The sequence below is a fragment of the Theropithecus gelada genome, chromosome 5 (assembly GCF_003255815.1).
Source record: "Theropithecus gelada isolate Dixy chromosome 5, Tgel_1.0, whole genome shotgun sequence".
Lineage (NCBI taxonomy): Eukaryota > Metazoa > Chordata > Mammalia > Primates > Cercopithecidae > Theropithecus > Theropithecus gelada.
In genome coordinates this window covers 24,879,071-24,884,391 of record NC_037672.1, presented here as the reverse complement: position 1 = coordinate 24,884,391, position 5,321 = coordinate 24,879,071, and the positions used below count along the sequence as shown (strand labels likewise).

At 38.3% G+C, this 5,321-nt stretch overlaps 1 pseudogene across 1 annotated transcript; it reads right to left on the bottom strand.

Moving 5' to 3' along the window:
- Nucleotides 1-4,232: 4,232 nt before the first annotated feature.
- LOC112624732 lies at nt 4,233-4,639 on the bottom strand (annotated as a pseudogene). The gene has a single exon (XR_003119468.1). The product of XR_003119468.1 is annotated as a 60S ribosomal protein L39 pseudogene (transcript).
- Nucleotides 4,640-5,321: the final 682 nt, after the last annotated feature.

Below are 5,321 nucleotides of genomic sequence, written 5' to 3'. Positions count from 1 at the left end.
TAATTTTGCTATGTGGCTTTGACAATATGCCCCAGAATTTTAAAAACTTTAATCTGATAATCCCTACCTCTTTATCAATGAATTTATTCCATTTACATTTATTGTAATTACTGATGTGCTTGAAACAATTTCTACCATTTTATTTTGCACTTTCTATTTGCCATTCCTTTTCTTTGCTTCCTTTTTTCCTTCCATTTATTCTGCTGCATTGATAAAGTTTTCTATATTTACTCTTTTCCCTCTCTGTCAGTATGAAAGCTGTAGGCTTTATTTGTATTCCTTATTGTTACCTTTATAATTCACACAAAATAAATCTGAAGTCATTCCATACTTCTGTGCTCATTTAAATCATGAAAAGAAATATAAACACATTGTAATTATCATCTTACTTATGTTGTTACTGTCAACTAAGTTTTATCTCTTCTTTAAAAATTAATAATTTTTGGCCAGGTGTGGTGGCTCATGCCTGTAATCCCAGCATTTTGGAAGGCTCAGGTGGGCAGATCACTTGAGGCCAGGAGTCTGAGACCAGGCTGGCCAACATGGTGAAACCCCGTCTCTACTAAAGATACAAAAATTAGCCAGTTGTGGTGGCACATGCCTGTAATCCCAGCTACTCGAGAGGCTGAGACAGGAGAATCCCTTGAACCCAGGAGGTAGAGGTGGCAGTGAGCTGAGATAATGCCACAGCACTCCAGCCTGGGTGACAGAGTCAGATTCAAGAAGAAAGAAAGAGAAAGAAAGAAAAGAAAAGAAAAGAAAGAAAGAAAGAAAGAAAGAAAGAAAGAAAGAAAGAAAGAAAGAAAGAAAGAAAGAAAGAAAAGGAGAGAGAGAGAGAGAAAGAAAGAAAGAAACTAATTTTTAGACTTCATAATTAAGTTTACCAAATGGATGATCAAGTCCTCATTGTTTCTTGACTCCTGTGCCTTCCCTTTTAGTTAATTTTTCTTCTTGTGGAAATATATACATTAATAATTTGTTAAATGAATGTCTGTGGGTAATATATATCTTCTAATTTTTATGCACCAAAACATTTCTTAATGTAGCTGGAAATAAAATCTTAGGTTGTCATTTATTTTCCGTCATTACCTTGAACATATTTGTCTACAGTGAGAAGCATTACAGAGCAGTAACTGTGAGCATTTGGAGCCAGATCAGCTCAGTTTGAGTTCCAGCTTCCCTACTTAATAGATGCGAGACCTTGGACTTCCTTTTGGCTCAGTTTCCTCAACTGTAAAAAGGGGATAATAAGAATCCCATCTCACAGAATTGTTGTGAAGATTAAATTAGTTAATATGCATGAAGTACTTTGCATTATGCCTGGGACATAGTACCATTCAAGTGTTAGCTGTTGTCATTACTATCTCTGACTTCATTGTGGCTCATGAGAAAATTACCTTCAGTCTAACTGTGGTTCATTGTTAGATAATCTAATTCTTCTCTCTGATTGCCTTTAAGATTTTCTTTATTCACTCAAAATACACTTTCAGCCTGAGAGTTTGGTCTTTCTACCATTCTGGAAAGTTCTTAACCATCATTCTTTTACTATTTTTTAATTTACTCTCTTTCTCTGCAACTTCCATGTGCTGTAAGTTGTAGCCTCTCCAATTATTCTCCATCTTTCTCAATTGTTCTTACATAATTTTAAACTTTGGCTCTCTGTGCCATATTTTTGGGTGAACTCTCTGGTATCATCTTTCAATTCAATTATTTTTATGACTGTACCAAGTCTGAAATTTTATCCAATCTATTAGACTTTTTAAAACTTCAGGAACTGTATTTTATATTTCCAAGATTAATAATTGTTTCTTTTCCATATTCTTTTTTTTTTTTTTTTTTTTTTTTTAGATGGAGTTTCGCTCTTGTTGCCCAGGCTGGAGTGCAATGACATGATATCAGCTCACCACAACCTCTGCCTCCCGGGTGCAAGCGACTGTCCTGCCTCAGCCTCCCGAGTAGCTGGGATTACAGGCATGCACCTCCACACCGGCTAATTTTGTATTGTTAGTAGAGATGGGGTTTCTCCATGTTGGTCAGGCTGGTCTCCAACTACTGACCTCAGGTGATCCACCCGACTCAGCCTCCCAAAGTGCTAGGATTAGAGGCATGAGCCACCACACCTGGCCATATTCATTTTTTTAAAAGTTCATTTCTTGGCTAATATGGTGAAACCCCATCTCTACTAAAAATACAAAAAAAAAAAAAAAAAAAAATTAGCCAGGTGTAGTGGTGGGCGCCTATAGTCCCAGTGACTTGGGAGGCTGAGGCAGAAGAATGCTGTGAACCTGGGAGGCGCAGCTTGCAGTGAGCCGAGATCATGCCACTGCACTCCAGCCTGGGTGACAGAGCGAGACTCCTTCTCAAAAAAAAAAAAAAAAGAAAGTTCGTTACTGTCTATTTTTGTTTCACATTTTATATTCTTATTTATTTCATCTTATTCCTTCACTTTCTGTTTTAAATACCTGGAACACATTTATTTTTCAATTCTTTTTCAGATTGTTTTACTATTTTAGTTTCACTTGAAGCAAAAAAATCTATCAATATTGATTAGCTCTTATCCCTTGGAGATAGATTTCTTTTTATCTTTTGGACTTTTAGTTTTCAGGTTTACTTAAAGCTTTATCCTTTACTGTCTTCTCTCTTTTCCTCTTTTTCTGTCTATTCTTCTTTTCTTATCTAGGAGTTTTGAGTTTCCTCTATCAGCCTGCCTGCTAATTGAACCTTATATTGATGATGGTAGCTCTTGCCTATTGGCAATGTGGGTGCCTTAGTGAACAAGTGGCTTGGTTCAGGTCCTGCTTCTTGTTCTGTCTTGATCACTGTCCACCTAGTCCCTCAGCTTCACATAAGCTAAAACCTCAGGTAGTTGTTTGTAGGCGCTTTTAGCAATCTCTTGTCCTAGGTGGAGAATATACCAGTCTTAGTTTCAGTCCTGAACCCTGTCTCACCTACAGCATATTCAGTTCCTGTTTCCTTGGAGCCAGATTAGCTTAGCTACACCCAGAAGCCAAAGCCTTGCCCACAAACTGCTGTATGTTTCTCTTCTGTTTCTGGTCTGCAAAACTGACTATCTCATTTGTGAGCTCAGTTATACCCTTTTTACATGCTCCATTAAAAAAATATTATCTACTACATATTTATGGCAGAATGGGTGACACAAATGTGTATTTACACAAATGCTGTCTTGACCAGAAGTGCTTTTCTGATTTTTTAACACAATGGACAATTGCTCCTATGTTACAATAAATGCCAGGATAAAAGAACCATATCCATGAACATTATTTGTGACCCAGGTCAACATTGTTTTCTTGTTCTGGTAAAGGTGGATACCAGGATGCTGTGAGTTGAAGACTAAGAACTGGAGCCACCAAGAGGATGCCACTCTTGCAAAGATGGTTCCCCAGGAAAGAGAGGAAACAGATCATGGGAAGCTCTGTTTTGTTGAATCAGAGAGATTTTAATATGTTTATAATCAGATAATAAAAAGCCAGAATAGGGAAAGCAGCTGGAAGGTGGCACAGATTAGTGATTAAGAATATAATCTTCTGAGTCAGCTAGACTTGGTTTGAAGAGGAGCTCTGCCCTTCACTGTGTAACTTAACATTCCCATCTGTAAAGTGGGGACAGCAATGGGATCTACCTCATGGGGCATCAAGAGGATTAAATAAGAAACTGTATGTGATTAATTTAGCACAAACACTAACACTTAGTAAACATATAAAAGCTCTTAACCACAATTATAACTGCTGTAATTGGTTAATTTCATGTGTCAACTTCGCTTGGCCACAGTGCCCAGCTATTTGGGCAAACACCAGTCTGGACATTGCTGTGACAGTATTTTAAAGGTGAGATGAGCATTTGAAACAGTAGATTTCGAGTAAAGCAGATGATTGTCTATCACGTCAGTGGGCCTCCTCCAATTAGCTGAAGCCTTAAGAGGAAAAGACTAAGGTCCCTCAAGCAAGAGGATATTCTGTCTCCAGACTGCCTTCAGACTTGAGCTACAATATCAAGTCTTCCCAGGGTTTCCAGACTGCTGAGCTGCCCTGCAGAATTTAGACATGCCAGCCCCACAATCACATAAGCCAATTCCTTAAAATCTGTTTATCTATCTATCTATCTATCTATCTATCTATCTATCTATCTATGCATTCATCCATCCACCCATCTATCTACCCATTCATCTACCTACCTATCTATCATCTATCCATAGATCTAATCTATCATCTTTCTTTTTTTTTTTTTTTTTGAAATGAAAGGCCTCACATATTTATTACTGAACCCAGCCAACCAACGCATTTATAATAGATTCAGAGAGGAAAACACGTCCAACTCTCCAGATAGTGGTGACATTTTCAGTTTGATATGGTAATGTGATCGTGACCTTCAGACAGCACAAATATGTGTGCCATCTCATGTGCAATTCCTTATAGACCTAGCTTGGTTCTTCTCCAATGTCTCCTTTTGGAGTTGTACCTGATTTTATTTCCAGTTTTCATCCAAATCCAGTGGGGAATGGGACGATTTTGCTTTTGTTTCTTGGCCAGGAATTGCTTAATCCTGAAAGTCTTGTGAGAAGACATGGCGAGAAGCAGAGGCAAGAACACACCACGATGGCGGAGAAAGGAAAAGAGTAATCTATCATCTTTCTTATCTGTTTTGATATCATCTATCTTTCTTATCAATCTATCCATTCATCCATCTATCTAATCTATCTATCCATCAATCATCTTTCTTATCTATCCATTTATCTATCTATCTATCTCTCATCTTTCTATCTTCTATCCAATCTATAAATCTATATGTCTTTTGTATCTGTTTTATCTATTTCTTATCTATGTATATATCTATCATCTCTTATCTATCTATCTATCTATCTATCTATCTATCTATCTACCTACCTACCTATCTATCTATCATCTACCTATCCATCCATCCTATTGGCTTTGTTTCTGTGCAGAAGGCTACTAACATTGGTGGTACAGGAGGGAGACATAAATAATAGTTGACTTTCCTGAGGAGGCACAGCATATGTGCCTTAGACAGGAAGAGGGGCTCCTTAGATAGATCTCTGAGATGGAGGGGAAATGAGGAGGCTTGGGGGTGCAGCGGGACTGCGGACATCTTGTCTGATGACTATTCAGATAAAGAAAGTGAGGTCACATCATGGCCGAAGGGGAGGCACTTTTTAAAGGACCGTGGGAAATCAGGGGCACTAGTGCTGAAAAGAGCCCCAGGGAGCATGGAGGTCCTGCTGAGGCTGAAGACCATGATCCACGATGTGCCCATCTGTAGGACCAGGAGGCCTGATGTGGGAGAGA